Genomic DNA, 23,559 nt, shown 5'->3' with positions numbered 1-23,559 from the left:
AAGTATCGTTTGCGATCCAAGTCTAAACCACTAAGAATAGATAAGTTAAATTTGGAATCAATAATGTTAAGTTTCGTTTACGATTCTGAATTTAATTTCTAAATAACACAATAGGTTGTTAGGAAAGGTTCGACACTTGTACAAAATTTTTGTACAGTGGAACCGGTACGATCTTCCTAGAACCAACCAACACTTTTATCTCTTCTAGTGGCCGACCCCGTGCTTAGTCACCAAGCATGGCTTGCCTGACCCACAACTTGGGCACCAAGAAGGCTTGGCCGGTCCCCTTGCTTGGACACCAAGAAAGGATGTGGTCGGCCCCTTCTTAGGTAAGAAGTTGGGTATTTGGGTGGATACGAGGCTTATATATAGAGGCTACAATAGGGACCGAGAGGAGAAATTGGTTTTGGTCTCCCGATGAGCTTGAGCTTCTTGTGTTCACCCCAAACATCCAACTCAAGTTCATCAATAATAACTCATACCACTAAAGAGTTATTATTGAACTACCGCACCAATCCCAAATTACATTATGGGCTCCTTCTTATCATAAGTGCATTAATCTCCCTGTGTTTAAGATATCAAATGTCCATTAATTAAATGAGTTACAGACAACTCACTTAATTAATATCTAGATCCAAGAGTAGTACCACTCAACTTCAATGTCATGCCAGACTAAGTCCGCCTGCAGGGTTTACGTGACAATTCTTATGAGCTCCTCAAGGGGATATCATCAACCTAGATTACTAGGACACAGTTCCCTTTTATAATCAACAACACACCATATAAATAATATCATTTCCCAACTTATTGAGCCTATTGATTTAACGAACTAAATCTCACCCATTGATAAATCAAAGAAATAAATATTAAGAATATGTGCTTGTTATTATATCGATATTAAGAGTACGCACATCCATAATAATAGAGGTTTTGTTCTTTTATGTAGTCAGTATAAAAAGAAACAACCTCAAATGGTCCTTCTCAATACACACATAGTGTACTAGTGTAATTTTATAGTTAAGATAAATTAATACCAAATTACACTACAACCACTCTAATGGTTTGTCCCATTCCATCTTGATTGTGAGCTTCTATTTATAATTTATAAGGAATTGATAACATGATCTTCTGTGTCACATCAAACACCATGTTATCTACAATATAAATTAAATGGACAACTACATCTAACATAAATATAGGCATTTGACCAATGTGATTCTTATTTCAAAATAAATGTTTATATAAAAAGCTAGGCTTTTAGTTTACATCCCAACAGCCTGATCTACCACTCGGTCGACTCCTACTCCAAGGCCCGCACTCGATGAGTGCTTTTGTTGGGCAATTCACTAGCAATTAGAAATGAATATTACAATTAAAGTACAATTGCAAAATAATGCCAATAATAATACTGAAATGAAAAGGCAGAACTTCGTCGGAGTCTCTTCGCAGCGTCGTAGGAGCACAGGAAAACAGATCATGAGTCGTTGAGTTGTTCCTTTGTGTCAGCTTTCACTCTCCTTATATAGGAGATTTGGGGTGCCTAGATCCCTTCAGGGTGCCCTGAATGTGATGTAGTTGAGCCAACTAGGGTGCTCCACGTGGATAAATCTTGCCTTCAAGCGCCCGGACCTATTCCGGGCGCCTGGACCTCCGGTCGTCCGGATCCCTTCCGGACGCTCGGACCCATGTTTTCCGACAGCTTCCTACCTGCACGAAAATGTTAGTCCGAGGCAATTATATATCCTACAAAACAAAGTGTTAGCATAGTTTATGATTAAATAAAATATTAATTAGATTCTGTCTCTTCGAGACCGGAATCTAGTTACGATCTCGACTTAGATATCTGAAATGGATCTAAGTCGGATCGACGCCTAATGTTCCCTTCCCGGGAATGCGTCCTCACAGTCACTCCCCTCCAGTGACTTACCTTCACTTACCTGCCAGACATCCGGTCAGCCCTTCAACCCGTCTGGGCTTCGTGCCAACTATCCGGTCAGCCCGTCAACCTAGTTGGACTTCGTGTCAAACGTCCGGTCAGCCCATCGACCCATTGGGACTTCGTGTCAGCTATCCAGTCGACCTAGCTGGGCTTTATGCCAGACATCAGGTCAGCCCGTCGACCTGTCTGGGCTTCTCCTGCACACTCGATCAGAATGTTAGATAACAACGAGACTAACTTAACCTATTTTGTCATTCATCAAAACTTGAGTTAGATCGTTAGTGCTAACCACACCAACAATCTCCCCCTTTTTGATGTAATGACAACCTGGTTAAGTTAGTGAAAAAAAATATTCAAGAAAAAACAAGCATTTATAAGGTTGTTAAGAAGGTTGTTAAGTTAGCTTTGTTTTAAATTTTAAATTTTGTTGTTTAACTAACTTAAACCACCTAATCCTCCCCCTTTAGCATTCATCAAAAATCATCATAGAATAAAAAAATGCAAGGAAATCTAGAACTGTAAGTCAGATTATCTTGGGGGAGTTTAAGCTAAAAATATAAAGATAACTTTAGAAAGATGACTTAAAAATAGTTATCTTTAAGATTTGTAATTTTAACTTAATTTTTCGAAATAAGTTTTGCAAATTGAAAACATAATTTTCAAATATAGCAAAGAAAAATTGGGTTAAGTCTAATTTCAACTCAAGTTTTCAAAACCCAATAAGATTTTATTTCTCAAGACTTAGTTTTAAAGTTGAAAAGTCCAATTTTTAAAGCTAAGTAGAATATAATTTTCAAAATGAAGTATGAAAGATCTAAGTTACAAAACTGAGGAAAGTTTAATTTTGAAATCAACCTTAGAAAAACAAATTTTCAAACCTAAGTTTGTAAATTCCAAAATTCAAAACTAAGCAGATAAATACGATTTTCAAAATTAAGTTTGAAAAGTTTAAAGTTCAAATAAAATCAATTTTTAAACCTAAGTTGGATCCAACAACTTAGTTTTATATGAGTTAGTTTTCAAATATAGGTTTATCAAATTAGATTTGCAAAAATAAGTTAGATTTTTCAAACACATTGAAAATATTTTTAAGAAAATATTTGCCAAAAACTAATTTCAAAATAAAGGAAAATAAGTATGCAAACAATTAATTCTCTCTCTGAACCTGACATAATTAAAAAATTTGAACCTCCCCTGAATTTGATATTCCCTTAATCTATTACTTTCCCTTAATTTATCTTTCCCTGAATTTATTACTCCCCTTTAATTTAACATTAAGGTTTGGGTATGTTAAATTTAATACATTTTTGTGCCTAAGTGTTTTAGGAGATTTAGTAATACTTATATTATTTATATAATTATTTTTATATCCTTGGTATAATTGTTCATTTAAGTTTGATTAATCAATTAATCTAAAAATGATTGACTTTAGATTCAAGTGTAATAAGTTGAACTTTAGTTTAAGGTTAAATAAGATAAGTTGTTATTAATTCAATAACAGTTAATCAATAATTTATTGGTTAACTTTTACTTGATTCAATAATTTAATACTTATTTAATTAAAATAATTTAAATTTCATATTAATTGATTGAGTTGATTAATGAAAGTGTTCGTTATAATTTAACTTTTCATTTACTTACTTTTAAATAGGATTATCTTAGTAGTAATTTGAAGTTAAATTTATTAAAGTTATTAAACAAAGTTAAGTAAGGTTCAATTTAAGTCATCTTTAATTATATTTTAATTAAAATAGTTAAAAAATTTATTAATATTTTAATGTAAAGTCAAGGTTGATTAAAGAAGATTTAGAGTCAATTTAATATTTTTAATTAGGTTAAATCTAGCTCCTAATCAAAGTCAACCTTATTTCTCAAATAAGGTTAGACTTAGACAATTAAGTTTTAGTTATTTACTTATTAATTACTTAACTAAGTTTAAAGTTAAAATTTTGAGTAATTTAATCATTTTATAAAATATCTATCTATAAATTATTATTTAAAAAAAATTAAAATAACTTTAAAGAAATAATAAAAGCAATTAAGTTTAATTTTAATTTTAAATCCTAAATTAAGTTTAAATATTAAGTTTTAAATTAGGTATACATTAATAATTTAAGTTTTAAATTTAAGTTTTAAATTTAAATTTTAAGATTTAAATTTAAGTTTTAAATTTAAGTGTCTTAATTTTAAAATGATCTTTAAAATTTTTTAAAAAATTTTAAAAGAGAAAAATTAAAATGTCTTTTTTTAAAATAAATTTAAAAGAATGTTTTAAAAGATATTTAAAAGAATATTTTTTAAAAAAAAATTAAATAATTTTTTAATGATTTTTAAAATAATTTTTTAAAAATATTATTAACAAATTTTTAAAGGATTAAATTTTTTTCAAATAGTATTTAAAAAAAAATTAAAAAAGAATTATTTAAAGTTTTGAAAGATTTTCAAATAATTTTTTAAAGTTTTGAAAATTATTTTCAAATAATATTTTAAAGTTTTTAAAATAATTTTTCAAATAATTTTTTAAAGTAAAATAATAATTTTTAAAACTTTCAAAATAATTTTTAAATTTTTTTAAAATAATTTTTAAATTATTTTACAAATAATTTTTTAAAGTTTTTAAAATAATTTTTTAAAGTAAAATAACAATTTTTAAAGGTTTTAAAATAATTTTTAAAAATAATTTTTAAAATTTTTAAATTAATTTTTAAAATAAATTTTTAATGTTTTTAAAATAATTTTTAAAAGAATTTATAAAATAATTGTTTTTAAAGTTTTTTAAATAATTTTTAGAAGAATAATTTTTTTAAAGTTTCAAAAATGATTTTTAAATTTTTTAAAACATTTTAAAAAATAATTTTTAAAGTTTTTTAAAATAATTTTTAAAATAATTTTTAAATTATTTTAAAAGATTTTTAAAGGATATTTAAAAGAATTTTTAAATACATTAAAAAATGATTTTTAATTAATTTTTTTAAAGAATTTTTAAGTAATTTTTAAATTGACTTTTAAATCATTTTAAAAATATTTTTAATAGAATTTTTAAATAATTGTTAAAATGATTTTTAAATAATTGTTAAAGATTTATAAAACGATTTTTAAATAATTTATTTTCAAAGAATTTTTAAATACTTTGTAAAATGATTTTTAAATTATTTTTTAAAAGAATTTTTAATTACTTTGTAGAATTATTTTTAAATAATTTTAAAATGATTTTTAAAGGAATTTATAAAATTATTTTAAAATAATTTTTTAAAAATAATTTTTAAATAACTTTTAAAAAGATTTTTAAATAATTTTTAAAACGATTTTTAAATAATTTTAAAAAATTGTTAAAAGAATTTTTTAAATACTTTTTAAAATGATTTTTAAATAATTTTAAAAGATTTTTAATATGATTTTTAAATAATTTTAAAATATTTTTAAAAGGATTTTTAAAATAAGTTTAAAAATGATTTTTAAATAAAATTAAAATATTTTTAAAATGATTTTTAAATAATTTTAAAATATTTTTAAAATGATTTTTAAATAATTTTGTTTGAAACAATTTTTAAATAATTTTTAAAGAACTTTTTATATAATTTTAAAATGATATTTAAATAATTTTAAAATACTTTTAAAGGAATTTTTTAAATAATTTTTAAAATGATTTTCCAATAATTTTAAAAGATTTTCCAAATTATTTTTAAATAATTTTTTTAAAATACTTTTTAAAATAATTTTTATTAACACAATTTCTAAAATGATTTTTGAAATAATTTTTTAGATAATTTTTAAAACAATTTCTAAAATGATTTTTGAAATAATTTTTAAGATAAGTTTTTTTAAATAAATTGTTTTAAAAATGATTTTTTTTAAAAAATTAATTTTTATTTAATTAGTTTTAATTTTTTTTATTTTTATTTAATTTTGATTTTTAATTTTTAATTTTTAATTAGATTTAATTTGATTTATTTTGATTCGATTCGAGGTCCTAGAATATTTTTTAAAAAAAGTTAAATAATTTTTTAGTGATTTTTAAATGAATTTTGAAAATGCTTTTTAAAATAATTTTTTCAAAATATTTTTAACAAATTTTTTAAGGAATAATTTTTTTTCCAAATAGTATTTAAAATAAATTTTTCAAAAGAATTTTTTGAAATAATTTTTTTAGAATTTCTAAAATAATTATTTAAAGTTTTCAAAATAATTTTCAAATAATTTTTTAAAGTTTTAGAAATTATTTTTTAAAGTAAAATAAAAATTTTTTAAAGTAAAATAATAATTTTTAAAAGTATCAAAATAATTTTTAATTGAATTTCTTAAAATAATTTTTAAAATTTTTAAAAATAATTTTTAAATTTTTTAAAAATAATTTTTAAAATATTTTTCAAATAATTTTTTAAAGTTATTAAAACAATTTTCAAAATAATTTTTTTAAGTAAAATAATAATTTTTAAAAGTTTTAAAATAATTTCTAAAAGAATTTAAAAAAAACAATAAAATTTGTTCAAATAATTTTTAAAAGAATTTTTAAAATAAATTTTTCATGTTTTTTAAATAATTTTAAAAAGAATTTTTAAAATAATTGTTTTTTAAAGTTTTTAAAATAATTTTTAGAAGAATAATTTTTTTTAAGATTCTAAAATAATCTTTAAAACTTTTTAAATAATTTTTAAATTTTTAACACTTTTTTAAAAATAATTTTTTATGTTTTTTAAAATGATTTTTAAATTATTTTAAAAGAATCTTAAAGGAATTTTTAAATACATTTATAAATGATTTTTAAATAGTTTTTTTAATGAATTTCTAAAAACTTTTTAAAATGATTTTTTAATCATTTTAAAAATATTTTAAAATAATTTTTAAATAATTTTTAAAATGATTTTTAAATAATTGTTAAAGATTTTTAAAATGATTTTTAAGTAATTTATTTTAAAAGAATTTTTAAATACTTTTTGAAATTATTTTTAAATAATTTTTTTAAATAATTTTTAAATACTTTTTAAAATTATTTTTAACTAATTTTAAAAAGATTTTTAAAGGAATTTTTAAAATGATTTTTAAAAATTTTAAAAGACTTTTAAAATGATTTTTAAATAATTTTTTTAAAATAATATTTAAATAACTTTTAAAATGATTTTTAAATAATTTTAAAAAATAGTTAAGAATTTTTTTAAATATTTTTAAATATGATTTTTAAATAATTTTAAAATATTTTTAAATTGATTTTTAAATAATTTTAAAAGATTTTTAAAAGGATTTTTTAAATTATTTTTAAAATGATTTTTAAACAATTTTAAAAGATTTTTATAATGATTTTTAAATAATTTTTTTGAAAGAATTTTTAAATAATTTTAAAAGAATTTTTTAAATACTTTTAAAATGATTTTTAAATAATTTTAAAAGATTTTTAAAGGAATTTTTTAAATAATTTTTAAAATGATTTTTAAATAATTTTAAAAGATTTTTAAAATGATTTTTAAATAATTTTTTTAAAAGACTTTTTAAAATAATTTTTATTAACACAATTTCTAAAATGATTTTTGAAATAATTTTTTAGAAAATTTTTAGAACAATTTCTAAAATGATTTTTGAAATAATTTTTAAGATATGTTTTTTTTAATCAATAGTTTTTAAAATGATTTTTAAAACAAATTTTAAAATTTTAATTTAATTTAATTTAATTTTTAATTTTTAATTTTTAATTAGATTTAATTTGATTTATTTTGATTCGATTCAAAGTCCTTAATCATTTCCCCCAATCTAAGATTTTAATCAAAGAATCCTATAATTTTGTGAGATGAGTTGGATTCAATATCAAGGTTTGGTTTAACTTTGTGTTAGATTTAGGTTTAGCTTTGAGCTCAACAAATAGGCATTCTCTGGATAAACTTTTGGACTATGGTGATTCACTTGGACATCATTAACCATGTCTTCGAGGTTTTCCAAATAGTCCTATGCACTGAACTTAATATAAAATCTTGGTCTAACTGGTTAGGATCTGTAAAGTGTAGCTTCGGTTAGTTCCACTGAGCCAAATGCACTAAGTCGAAGCCATATCTTCCTAGACATGCATAGACATAGTTTCCCTAACGTACTATCATCCAAAACTTCCCCAATACCATTGGTCAAGTTAGATTATTTTCCCTTTGAATTAGTCTTAATTACCCTGCCGGGCATATTGGTTTAGCTTACCCTTTCGGGTAGGTTATTTCTAGAGGTACCAACTAGTTTGGAGCCTCCCCTAAAATATTAATGTTCTTTTTAAGATTTTTGTATATTTTTATTTAATTTGTAAGTTTTTAATTTTGAATTAATTAGATGGGTCAAATTGCCCATCTTTAAAGGAGTGTATTTAATGTTTAAATTTTCATTCAATTTTAATTTTATTAAGTTAATTGAATTATCTTTCTTTAATAGCTTATTTTTAATGTTTAAGTTTGTAACGACCACCCTTCTTACTATACTATACTACTCTCTAAGGATAATCATTACTTAACTACTGACTCTACTTAACCGGTATAATTAAAAACCACGAGGAATCCCTACCGAAAAATTTTGGCAGAATCTCCCCTGTATCGGTGACCATAATCATTAATACATAACATAATATACACAGCCACAAGCGGCTGGAACATTTATCAAATAACCACGCAGTTTATAAGACACAACAACTAAAAAAAATAAACTATTCTAGCAATAACAAATGAATAAAACTCCAACAGTGGAAAATAACCAAACTAACAATGCGGAATGAAAATACAATCTCAAAAGACATAAACCATAAGGTACAACTCAATTATTTCTATCCACTAAACATGAAAACTCAAAACTTCTCAGGTCTCTCCATAGTCCTGGCATCACACATCCTTCGTACACCTCCTTGTTGTCTTCCTTTCTATATCTTTTCCTTTCCTGTATCTGCAGTAAGAGGAAATGCAAACTATAAGCAAAATTTGCTTAGTAAGCGTTATCTAACTCACAAAAACACGAATATGCATGTATACAGAAAGAACTAGAAATTATATGCTCTAAAAGGAAAACTACTCATGCTCATCTACTAGTAAATAAACAAACATACTGAAATGCTAAACATGTAAAGCTACTCATGCTCTTCTAATAGCAAAGAACAGTAAGTTAATCTAAATAACATGCTAGCATAAAAGGAAACTAAAATTGCTGATTTTAAAACAAAGTGAAACTTAATTCATCTGTTCTAAACTTATTCTTTAATTCACTTGTTTAAAACTTATTCTTTAATACTTTATACTTATGTAAAACTTGTTTTACTTGTTCAAAAACTTATACTTATAATACTTCAAAATAGTAATCAACTTCTCTTGGGCCCGGCAACTGTACTTGCTTTTACTATTGTAACGACTCGACCCATTTGGCGACCCTCGGGTCGTCGACCGTCGACCGTCGGTCGTGCCGTTACTACTAGGTTATCTAAACCTAGGGACGACTATGGGAGCCCAGCCCAAGGACAACTGAGAGTCCAGTACAGTGTCACTGATAAAAGTAAAATACTTGTTATCTTTTAATACTTCTAATATATAATGCCTCGGCATTTTAACAAGCACCTTGTGTGCCAAAAATCCCTAAAGTCTTAGCTTTGGGATCTACTTAAGGCCTTGGCCTTTTTCTTGTTTTTCTTTATCTTTCTTATACTGGTTAATACTTTTAAAAGAATGCTTCTTTAAAAAGAAACTGAAATGTTTAAGCAAATTCTAACTTTAAAATGCTTAAATCAAAAATTTGCCTACTATGCTAATAAAATTCTGCATATTATACTTATGAAAATCTGTATACTATACTTATAAAATCTGCATATGAAATGCTTAATAAAATCTGCTCTAAGATTGGAGTTCTGCATATTGAGGTAACAAGGAAACTCAAATCTGTATGCTTAAATGGATGATAGCAAAGAAGCATGTCTAAACCACATGCTAGAGTAAAGAACTCACATTTGCATCCTAGAATGAGTATATCTAGAAAACATATCTAAACCTCAAATCTGTATACTTGAATGAAAGTAGCATATCTAAACCTCAAATCTGTATACTTGAATGAAAGTAGCATATCTAAACCTCAATTCTGTATACTTAAAATAAGGACTACAGCTTTAGTTGTTCCATAATTCCAAACCTCCTAAGCAGATAGGTGAAGCAACTACATTAAACCTCAATAGTGCAGTAACATTCCAAATATCGTAAATTGATGGATCACGACTATACAAATTCAGCTAACATGAGGTAAACTTCAACTCTACTCATTCTACAATCTTGCTCATTTAGTCATGATAGAGAGTTATCTGAACTAACCATTACCCTATCTAGAAGAAAGGTTTTGTCATTAAACAAGTGTTGTACCAACATCATCTAGAAAGAGTAGAAATCATGCTCAGAATTGATCTAACATTTACCAAAATTTGTCCATAACAAAAGAATTCGATGCCAATACAAGGAGCAACAATCCCCTTACTTTTACGTCATGGAGTACTAGATCTATCCACAATTCTAGAAACGTTGAACTACAAACCCATATCAATTTTGGAAATTCACTAAATCTTTCCATTATACCCTTTCTGTCTCCACACCAAAATCTGCAATGCTACAATATGCAAAAATCTGCACTACTCCTAAATGCAAAGCTTAACTAAGAATCTACATAACATGCTACTCGAAATTCTGCATTCTTAGCTGATAAATTTCTGCACATAAACTCTAGCAAAAATCTGCACACAAGCTAAGTACAAATCCACATACAACTTAACCAATCAAACACCTCGAGGAAAGGGATTCTATTCATCATCTAGAAAAAGGATTCTAATTGAATTGCTTAAGGGAAGGAAAAAATGTTCTGTTCGTGTACATCAAAATCTGTAGTGCAGATAGGCCAGCTAATCGTGGTCATTTCATGGCACAAAATCAATTAAAACTTCTCTGGAATTTACATTCCTCTAATTCTCACTTTATGTTCCTAACACGTATAATCAACTTCATAGGGAAATCCACTAGAATATTTTCCATAGTTCTCGAAAACCTTACGAAGAAACAAAATAGCGATCATCCAACTCAAACCATTAAATTGCTACACACTAATTTGGTACATAACCCAAATTAAACAAAAATTAAGTAAATCTACCTATTACTAGTTAAGGATACAAACGGATCCGTGCACAACATATTTATTACACCATCACAAAACTGCAGAATTCAAAAATACATAAGCTATTCTCAATTATTCTCTAACCTCCTTATTCTATGCTTCAAAAGAGAACTATTTACTTAAACACTCCCTAAATTGAATGCTCATGATGTTAATACAAGCAAAACCATATAGCACAGCAACAAAACTTGTTGCTCATGATATTTATAGGATGTTCAAAACTGAATGGCACACAAGAACTAGATCTGTTCAAATCCAGAAATAAGGTTGTTCATAATTAATGAGGTGGCAAAGAACTAAAATCTGCAGTGCTAAATACAAGGCTGCTCAAGCTTACCGAATCATTAACAAAGGAAATCTAAACAGCAAGTATCTAAAGCTAACACTGCATGCTTTAAACTAGAACAGATCTAAAACCATTCATAATCCTTCTTTGAAACCCACGGTAGTAAAGAATGTACAGATTAATCCAAATCAAAGGAGGAAACTAAAACCTAAATCAAATATGTCCTTCATGCCTAAACTGTACTAACTCTTCCCTTCTTTCTTTAGGGTTCACGGCAGTAAACAAAAAACTAAGATTTCTCCACGGTAAAACTCAAGAAAACAAGGAAACACCAAAGCAAAAAATCGGAGCTACTCCTATTGCAGGTGAGAAGCGACTTACTTCGCTGTTCTTGGACTTACAATCGAAGAACGCAGCTAGGGCTTCGGGGAGATGAAGACTTCGGCTTCTCTTTCGTGCTCACGCATTCTCTTCGACGAGAGGAGCTCGGATCCGCAAGGTTCGCCGGAAGAAGGCCTTCACCAGCCACCGGAGACGAAGCTAGGGCTTCGTATTTCCTCACTCGGCAGAATCGGCGCCGTTGCACGCGAGAAGCAGAGAAGAGATTTTAGGTCACGGGATAACACTTAGGTTCTCTTCTTATAACTAGGGTTTTTATCATCTAACTACTGCTTAAGTATTATTCACTCTTTTCTTAATTAACACTGGCCGCTAGCACAGCTGGTCAGGCGGGTTTTGCTCGGGTCAAAGGCATCGGCTTCGATCCCTCAGCCGCGCACTTTTAATTCCAATTTATTTTAAACGTCTCAACTATAGCTTAAATAATTGTCGCTGCCTATCTAATTAGCACCGACCGCTAGCCCAGTTGGTCAGCTGGCTTTTAATTGAATCAAAGGGTCTCGGCTTCAATCCCTCAGCTGCGCCCTTTTTATTTCGATTTATTTTAATTGTTCCTAACTACTGCTTATATATATTTCGCTCCATATTTTTTAACAAAACGTTTGCGGAGCAGTTGGTTAGCCGGATTCGGTTAAGGCTCGGTTCAGGTCCGGGGTCCACGGTTCGAATCTCGGCTTTGATAATTTTTTTGTCAAAACTTCCTTCGTTTTGTAAAAATACCAAACGACCTCCAAAAATTACATAAAAATACTCTAAAAATTTCTAAAAATCCCTAGAATATTTCTATAGCATTTTTAAATATTTTTAAATTACTTTTAGGACTCTAATTGAGGAAATTTGGGTTGTTACCAAGTTTTTATTAATTTTTAAATTTGAATTAATTAATTGTTTGAATTATATTTCTTTAAAAGGTTTATCTTTTAGTCTTTTATTAATTGTTAATTTTGATTTTTCTAGATTATCTTTGTTTAATATGTTATCTTGGTTTTGGATAGCATCTTCTAGAAAGATTTTATCTAGATTATTAAATACTTTAGTAAGGTATTTATTGATTTTAATATGTTATCTCTCATTTTTAACTTTTAAATTCGAATTTATTTTAATGTTTGACTTACTTATGTCTAAATATTCACTTAATTTTAAATTTTCTTAATTGACTGAATTATTTGAATTGATTTGATCATTGTTCTGTTTGACCAAGTCAAGGTTGATGCCAAATTGATTAGAGTCTTGATTGACTTGATCGGAATCTAGATTATTTTGTGATTTTGAATTTAAATCATATAGATCTAGATTATCATGTACCATACTTGGGATAATTTCATACTTATCTGAATCATCATGCAAATTATTTAAACTACTACTGATAGGGATATTTTGATAAATTGTACTAACCTCAAGCGCATCCCCTAATTCAGTAGGCTTTTCCGTTGGATCTGACTTGAGTCTGGATTCGATTTCGACTTGATCGTCTAACTCCAACGGCTCCTCGTGAAGCTTGGTCAGGTAAGTCCAAAACTCGTGGGCATCCTTGACCTTCCCTATCCTGCAAGTAACTTTGTTAGGTAATAAATCTGAAACTAACTTTATTACCTTCTAGTTTGATTCTAAGTTTTGTGTTGGTCTTCTCAGTGTCATGCCACTATCGAGGTCGTTCATAAGAATAAAAGTTTCCATCTGCATCCTCCACAGATTGAATTCATGTCTCTTGTACATTTCGTATGGAGGTGGTTCGTAGATGCTCCGTCCTTCTAGAAGAGACATTGGTCTTGCACACAACGAAACAAACAAAAATTCCCAAGACTTGGTCTTGGATTAGTAGTACTGGAGAAACAATATAATATTTCACTAATTAAAAAATAATAAAATATTAAAAAAATATTATTTCAAATTTTTGTAAATACAATATTTTATTAATATTAACCAACGGTGAAAAAATGTAAATGAATTTTTTAAAAATATTTTTGGAGAGAAAATGAAAGGCGTAAGAATATATTTTAAGAACAAATGATATCTAATTTTCTTTAAAAAAACTCTTTTGCTTGATTAGTGGTTGCACCAAATCAGAGCGGTACCTGCTCTGATACCACTAGTTAGATCGAGATATTCACTAGAGGGGGGTGAATAGCGATTAAAAACTTGAGCGAGTAAATACGCAGCGGAATAAACGAAAAACACAACGCTAACACAAGTTGTGTTACTTGGTTCGGAGCCTTTGTCAACTCCTACTCCAAGGCTCGTACTCGGTGAGTGCTTTCGTTGGGCAATTCACTAGCAATTCAAAATGAATGTTACAATTAAAGTACAATTGCAAAATAATACCGACAATAATAGTGAAATGAAAAGGCAGAACTTTGTCGGAGTCTCTTCATAGTGTCGTAGGAGCACAGGAGAGCAAATCGTGAGTCGTTGAGTTATTCCTTTGCTTCAGCCTTCACCCTCCTTATATAGGAGGTTCGGAGCGCCCGGATCCCTTCAAGGCGCCCTGAATGTGACGTAGCCTAGCCAACTAGGGTGCTCCACGTGGTGAAGCGACGTTGTGGATAAATCTTGCCTCCGGGCACCCGGACCTCCGGGCTCCCGGACCCATGTTTAAAATACAGCTTCATACCTGCACGAAAACGTTAGTCCAAGGCAATTATATATCCTGCAAAACAGAGTGTTAGCACAGTTTATGATTAAATAAAATATTAATTAGATTCTGTCTCCTCAAGACCGGAATCTAATCACGATCTCGACTTAGATATCCGAAATGGATCTAAGTCGGATCGATGCCTAATGTTACCTTCCCGGGAACGCGTCATCACAGTCACTCCCCTCTAGTGACTTGCCTTCATTTACCTGTCAGACGTCCGGTCAACCCTTCGACCCGTCTGGGCTTCATGCCAGCTATCCGGTCAGCCCGTCGACCTAGCTGGACTTCGTGCCAAATGTCCGGTCAGCCCATTGACCCGTTTGGACTTCGTGCTAGCTATCCAGTCGACCCGTCGACCTAGCTGGGCTTCGAGCCAGACATCATGTCAGCCCGTCGACCTGTCTGGGCTTCTCCTACACACTCGATCAGAGTGTTAGATAACAACGAGACTAACTTAACCTATTTTGTCATTCATCAAAACTTGAGTTAGACCGTTAATGCTAACCGCACCAACAATAAATTGAATTTAATTTTGTATATTTAAATTCGATTAATTTCCCAAAACCTCTAGTAGATTGTTTGTCCAACACAGTGTGCCTAATTGGAAAAGATAATCCTTCCCTTTCCATAATGTCAACTAATTCTTCATTTAAAGAAACTAATTCTTCATTTTAGCGGGTAAGAATTTCAATAATTGTTTTCCTTTCAATACACCCTAAACATCCAACTGCCTTCGATGAGTATGTATCGATTTGTGAAGTGGATGTTTCATGCTGTTGTGGTGTGACTCACATTTAATGTCGAGGGGGACGCAAGTAAATGGACTTCTTCGAGAGTAGAGAGAATATAAAAAATAATCTAATTAATTAGTAACAATAGGATAATCATTTAACAAACATTTACATAACATAATAGGATTGTAGCATTATTTCAAATACACCTTATTGTTTACTTAGATAGGTAAAAGTCCTTGTAACTTATCTTACTTTATTAATATGAGAATAAGTAGACTTCTACTTGCTTATTCTGAGTCCTACTATGCTAGTTGCTCCTTGAATAAGGACATGTTCAAGAAACAAAGACTGAGATAATTAAATAATTGCATTATATTGGCTATTTATGCAAACAACTAACTATATATTCAAGACTCAGAGCAAATAGATAAGTAAATCCCTTCATATAAGGCAGCACGATGGTATTGTTGGGTTCTTCAGGCTGCGAAAACCGCTTTTTCGCGTCGCGGAAACCCCGAATCTCCCATGCCACCGATCCGTGCGAAGTAAAATAAAACAAAAATTCGAGTATGAGTTTACTAAAGTCTAGATCTACACTAGGAGAAGATCTTTACCCTTGATGCGAAGCCCTTCGCGTATCCCGCTCTTCCAAGTGCCGGATCTTGAGGTTGTCAAGTGTACAACCCTCTAGAAGTATCCACACGAACAAATAGGTGGAGAAACCTAACACAAAGGTGTGCTAGCACCTTGGTAAGGTTCGGCCAAGAGAGGAGAGGGAGAAAGGTTGAGAGCTTGAGGAAGAAGATGAAGTAAAATGCCTTGAATGAAAATCAAATTTTCATTACACACATTAAGTGGTCGACCATCTCTTGGAGTTGTAACCTCCATTCTCTTTAATGTGGCAATTAAAGAGGAGATTTGTAACCTCCATGAGGTGGCACACACATGTGCTAAACATGATGATGTGGCTGTTAGGATGTATACTAAAAGCCTAGCTTTTGGTATAACATTTATCTAGAAATAAGAATCACATTGGACAAATGTCTACATTTATGATAAATGTAGTTGTTCAATTAATTTATATTGTAGATAACATGGTGTGTGGTGTCACACACAGAGGATCATGTTATCAATACCTTATAAATTATAAACAGTAGCTCACGACCAAGATGGAAAGGAACAAACCATTGGAAGGTCGTAGTGTAATTAGGTATTAGTTTATCTTAACTATATAATTACACTAGTACACTTAGAGTGTATTGAGTAGGACCATTAGAGGTCGTTTCTTTTTATACTGACTTTATAAAGGAACAAAGACCTCAGTTATTATAGAAGTGTGTGCTCTTAATCCTAATATAATAACAAGCACATATATTTGATATTTATTTCTTTAATTTATCAATGGGTGAGATTTAGTTCGATAAATCAATAAGCCCGATAAGTTAGGAAATGATATCACTTATAGTGTGGGTTGTTGATTATAGAAGGAAACTGTGTCCTAGTAATCTAGGTTGAGAATGCCCCCAAGAGGAGCTCATAAGGATTGTCATGTTAAACCCTGCAGGTGGACTTAGTCCGACATGACGATGAAGTTGAGTGGTACTACTCTTGGAGCTAGATATTAATTAAGTGAGTTGTCAGTAACTTACTTAATTAGTGGCACTACAACAAAAACCTTCATAGACATCGGTTTTCCACCGGTGTCTATTTGATTTTTGACCGATGTCTATGAAGCCGATGTTAAAATTCTGTCATTTTAGACATCGGGTTAAAACCGGTGTAGTATCACTTAACGACACCGGTCTTCGAATCGGTTATTAACCGGTGTAGTATCACTTAACGACACCGTTTCATCAACGGTGTAAAACCGATGTAATATTGTATGTTAATAACACCAGTTTTGGCAGCGGTAAATGACCGATGTAATATTACTTTATAACACCGGTTTTATATCGGTGGAAAACCGATGTAATATGTATATTTTTTAACAGCACAGATTTGATTTTAAAACCGACAATAACAAAAAAAAAATACACAAATATTCACAAATTGTACAAATATTCTTCATTCAATAATATCCATAAAATACATAAATATTCACAAATTATATAAATAATCTTCTTACAACAATATCCATAAAATACCCAAACATTTTTTTTACATCAAAAGCTAGCTAATAGATATCAAAATCAAAGTATAACATTCTGTTAACACATCAAGGTACAACTGTCTCAAATGTAATCTAGCATGCATTCAGCCCACTCGAACCGTACTTCATCAATTTCAACTCTGGAGTACTTGAGATTTGTAAACTGTAAAAACACATAAATCCACCATATGTCAAATAACTAAAACAAATGTGTACATGTATCAAATAAAATAGAATACTGATTTTTTAAAGGCTGCTGTGGAAGATAACAAATATAACAATGAAGGAAGCATAGAAGAACAAAGAAAATGTTCATAGTTAACAAGCAAATGAAGAGATATACTATTTATTGTACTACCTCTGATGCCATCTTCCAAATCTCATAAGCAAGAATGCAACTGTGCCATTTGTATACACATGGCTAATAGACATAATACAATAAGGAGCAAAAGCTATAAAATTCACCATCACCACGCAATCAATGAAGCAGGCAAACACAAGGTGGGTTGATATGCAGTCAAAGTGTTAATTAAGTGGAACTGCAGCAAATTACCTGTTTCTATGTTGCATCATTAGTACAGTTAGCCATATGCATGAAGATGGGGGTCTAAAAGTGTATATCTGGTTAAGTAGTTTCTATTACTGGCTTTTACTGTAACAGATCAACTGAAAAGTGTATATCTGGTTAATTTACAAGTAATGAAGTATTCACAATCAGGAAGCTATTTAATGGTCTTCTTTCTTATCAAGAGCAGGGAATTTTCTTGATGCAAACTAGCCAATTACTGTAATCATAGGGCACAAGGTCACAAAACTCAGAAACATCGATTATGATAGGACGCTGAGATCCTAAGCAGCAATTTTACTTCAGAAAAACCTTGGAAACGATCCCAAATTCAAGAACATAAAGATCCTAACATATCACACTTACATCCGTCAACTCTGCCTTACAGCACAGCGGACAACAAGAGTGGTGCATGGTCGTCAATTGCACTAGTGAAGGTTCTCCTCTCTTTTTCTCTCAAATTTGATTGGCTGACTATTTATCCTAAAAGCTAAGTTGTTAGGAAAGAGAGAAAGAGACTAATATATACATTGATATCCTTAATAATCTCCATCTCTTTCTCCAATTCTAATTCCCTCTTTTCGGTCACTCTAGTTACTTTTGAGGGCATTTTTACTAGATTTTGGTTGGCTATTACTGATCTTATTCTTAAGCCAAACCAGCTGATTAGATTGACAAATATTCATTTATGAATCTCTAGTAGCACAATCGAAATCTGATTAAAGACAACCTTAACAGATTGTCCACACTCCAGATTCTGCGAACCACCAGATTGTCAATTGAAGCAAAAAAAGAAACATGATAGCATCTAATAAAGTAGGGTCATACTTGATGGTAGATGTACAAAAAAAAATTGGTTCTCAAAATTCAGAAAATACACTTAAACAATAAAAAAAAAACTTAGTTTAGAGTCACAAAATGAACCTTTTGCTATGAAACAGGAGCCCAACATTTAAACAATCAAAATAAGGATTAGTATTGATTACCCATTTATCTTAATAGGTTAGGTTAAATTCGAGTATCAATGTGTTAGATATTTAGAGGAAGTTGAGCAGGTTCAAAAAATGTAATCAATCCTTTAATCCTAAGGTTACCATTTAAGATAGCTTATCCACCACTCTACTCACTGCATCTCCTAATCTCTAATTCCTTTCTTCTTAGGCAATCATTTAGTCTCCAACTAGTATCTGGTTTGTAACAAAAGCATAGCATTCGGTTTGTATAAAAAAAATCATTGTAACAAAAGCATAGCATCCGGTTTGTATCAAAAAATCATAGCAAGCACCAGGGGAACTAAATCGAAATTATCAAAATCACCAGGGGTAAATATTGTATTATTACCATTGCTGGAAGTGAATCCTTGTGGTCAACTCCAAAATTTTCAATTATATCTTTCATATATCGCATGATATAAAAACCACATTGCTCCGCATCCGATTGTTGAGGAGCCTATGTTAGAAAAGAAATATTGGAATAACTCCTTCAAGGATAGTGAAACAGTTGCTAATCAAAAGGACATACCTTGACAGCTACCCATGTTGGTTGTTTTTTCCCTTTCCTTCCAGCCTCCGCATTATACATTTTCAAGGCCCTACATGCATATAACCCGTGGGAATTGTATTCCCACATCAAAATACTTACATGTTTCAACAAAGGTAAGAAAAGAAGCCAAAAAACTTACATGTTGACACCATATTTCCAATCTTGATCACGAATGCGGTGACTAAGAGGATCCAACAAAAAAATAATCTCCTTCTCAACATTGATGATAGTCAAAATCCAGTGAAAACTACACAAAGAAATATAATTAGTGTATATATGCATCTTGCAAGTTCTCAAAATATGCAAGTGAGAGTGATATATAATGTTAATCTTACTCACCCAACGTTGCATGGCACAACAACCAATTGACCAGATGAGGTACCAATTAGCCTACTGCTTAAGTAACAAGCCCTTTTATTCAACTGTTCTTGGATGAAATCTCTATTCTGATTTCTTGATGGTACATATTCCACAGGCACTGGATCCACCAATCTGAAATCCTGCATCTTTCTATATAGATGCCTACAATCGGAAAATATCCCAAAAAAATGATAAAATCTAAATTAATGAAACATATAAATAAAGTCCAATTCAATTGAAAGCTTACCACATATACACAACTATGCAAGTGTCTGTGATTGGCTTCAATTCACAAAAGGGAAATATGTCATCGCAATTAACATGGACTGTGCGCTCCATGCCAAATACATCAGGAACTAATTCCAAAATCGCATTCTCTGTTTCATCAAGACGCTGAAAATAACTATATAAGATGTGTAAGGGTCTTGGCACATTGGACGATTGTAACTTCTTCTCTTGTCTGTTGTCAACTTGTTTCTTCCTGGTCTTCTACATATGTAGATGCAACCATATATATATTAGATATGTGACATACTTTAAATGTACACAAAATTTAGACAACACTTTATCACATTTACCTCATCCCGCATGCTGATTAAGTGCACAGGCCAAGCCACATGGCCACCTACAGCATCCCCAATACTCTGACATGCAGACAGGATTGCAACAGGCAGTGGTGCTGATTGATCAATTACTTTATCAATGGCAATCCTCATGAAATTCACGGGTAATGGAACATCATCAATAAAGTTGCCAGGTCCATTAACAGAGACAATTGTCCCATATGCAATAGTCTTGTCGTTAGTCTGCAATAACAACATCACTGCTTTTCCCTATAAGACAAACAATTTATGAATCTTCAACAGATAGTGCTTTACAAGATTCATTAGATACTAACGATGGGATAATAATATCAACATGAAATATATATTTAACCTGTAAAGCCGAATCCTTCTCAATAACTTTCACATCATCATCATCATGTTCTTCTAGGCCTTCATTTGAGAGGCGCCTATGATGTTCAACTTCAGGTTTTATATCGAGGAGGCATTGTGGTTTAACTGAGAAACTACCCTTCTCCTCACTCTCAAATTCTCGACCAGAAAGTTTCAACACCATTGCTTCCAATTTTTCTATTCTGTCACCTTGATCAGAAAGCATAGCTTTTGCCTCCTTAAACTCTTTCTGTTGCCTTTCATAGGCAGCTTTATCAATTTGCACCTTCCCTCTAGCAAGCTTGAAGAAGGATGATGGAGTGACATTTGCTCCTATGCCTCTCACACGTCCACCATGTTCGTTAGAATTCAAGGCCTTCGTGAGAATATCCTCAAATGGTTTGATAAAGGGCATCTTACCATCCTTCTTTTGGACAATATAATCATCCTGTCATGCATCCAAATACAATAACTTTAAATATATGCATATATCATATATGTACAAAATAAGCAATTTATGTATACTTTTGCTTACAATCTTATTCACTGTTTGCTTCAACTCATCGCCAACAAATTCCCCAGCTTTGTTGAGCTGCCCTTTCTTCCAGAGGATGGCTCTGTTTATCTCTTCGTCATCACATAAAACACTGGACTGATACCAAAAACCACATGAAGTCAACATACTCAACACCAACTATGACAACCATAAGTAGGAATTTATTAATGTTAACTAAATACTTACTATTTCTTCAGACAAACCCGCATATCCTTTTCGAGAAAGACGATGAGGGTATAAGTTTGCCTTGCTTCTTTGACTTTGTAATTCACTTTTCCTCTACATAGTGATAGATGAATTATAACCACATATATCAACTAGAATTTAAAAAGACCACCTTAAACAACTTACTATAAAGTCTTCAGACATCCAATTAATCACAAAACTACTCCAATCTTCACGTGAAATGCAATGCCCTTGAGGTACCTTATTGAGAAGCTTCGGATTATTTCTATTTGGCTGGATGAATGTCCTGGTGAGGTGAGTTTTATACTGACGCCACTTGGTGTTTGCAGAGATCAAACACCCATTCCTCCATTTTGGGTCCAGTTGGTATGTCAACTACACAAACAAATATCTTAAGTATATAAATAAAAGAACAGAAAAAAATGCTTCACATAAGAAAGTTTCATGTAACTTACATTGACAGATTCCCATATCATGTTCTTAACTTCATTCGGCACTTGCTTCCAAGAGTTGTAATTAATATTAACTTTTTCCCGAGCAAGCACACCAATAAAACTTTGCAATTCAGAAGCCTTTTGGCCAACTGGCTGTCCATACTCATTAAATTTGACACTTCGTTTGACTCCCTGAATTCTTTGAACAACAAGCTTATTCATTTGTGTACGACCTCTTTTTGATCTTGCTGTTTGGGCCGTCCCATCTGATCCTATGTCCTGGCTATCCTCAGCACCCTCTTTTTGATCTTGTTCTTTGTCTTTTGCATTTGTGTGTGAATACTTATCATCATGTGCTAAATTGGCCTTTTTTCTAGTGTTCATTGTGTCGAAAACCTAATCATAACAGTGAGAATTTGAAATAGAGCAGAGCATATCATTCAAAATCACAACAAAATAAACATTCGTATATTTTTAAAAAAAAAACTACTACCAAACAATTAACCAAAGTTACCAAAATAAAGTAAATAGTCACATATATAAACCATAAATAAAGTTACCAAACTAAAAATTCTCATTGTCAACCCAAATCCCATCACAATCTCCACGAATGCAGGATGGTTCATTGTCATCAGTTTCGTCAATATCCATTGATGGCATCCCTTTTGTGAAGCATTGGTAGTGGATTGAAGGATCTCCCAACTTATCATCAGTGATGTATTCAAAATACTCTCTATTTGTAGTTGAAAGTACAATAGACCATGTGGGATCTTGAGGGTCTTCTACATAAAATACTTGCTTCGCTTGAGTGCCCAAGATAAATGGGTCGGATTTGAATCCCATTCTCTTAAAATTTACCAAGGTGAAACCATTATCATCTACTCTAATACCAGTGTTATTCTCTACCCAATCACACTTAAACATCGGAACTCGAAAATCATGGTAATTGAGTTCCCATATTTCTTGTATCACACCATAATACATCATCTCTGATATAATTAGATTCTTATCCTTTGAACTTGCAACTTGCATTGTTTGTGCGAGCAAGCTTACACTCGAGTTTTGAACAACTGTAACATTATCACGTTCTTTCGTGTAATAAGTGACCCCATCGATCATATAACTAGAGTATTTTAGCACTTGCTTGCTAGGTCCATTTGCCAACAGCTTCACTTTTTCTGATAATTGATTGGAGGAAGATGATGTTGTATTTGTAACCTACAATTCATCATAAGGGGGTTTAATTATTAAAAGTCTTAAAGTTCTTGTGTTCAATAATAAACATGCTAATATTTATGGTACTTACATGTTCATGGAACCAAGAAATAAAACTTCTGTGGTGTTTATCTTGTAACCACTTTGCAACTTTAATAGGAAATTTTTGCTTCAAGTGTGTCATATGTTCCCTAATCAAAAAATTTTGAAGAGATTAATCAGATATTTTTTTAAACAATTTCAGGAGATTATTACTGAATTAGAGGGCTTACACAATGTAAGGATCAACCTCAGCTTCATTTTCCAATACATACCGATGTGCTTGTTCCCACTCATCGTGACAACAGAAGTGCACCTTGGCACCTGACAAGGACTTAGTGAGTATTGTTTCACGATGCGTTGATGGAATCCCTATCGTGTTCATATTAGATAGAAATTCTTAGCAAAACTCTACAGCTTCTTCAGCAATATAAC

This window comes from Zingiber officinale, chromosome 8A (assembly GCF_018446385.1).
Source record: "Zingiber officinale cultivar Zhangliang chromosome 8A, Zo_v1.1, whole genome shotgun sequence".
NCBI classification, from domain to species: Eukaryota; Viridiplantae; Streptophyta; class Magnoliopsida; order Zingiberales; family Zingiberaceae; genus Zingiber; species Zingiber officinale.
Note: the sequence above shows the minus strand (reverse complement) of the source record.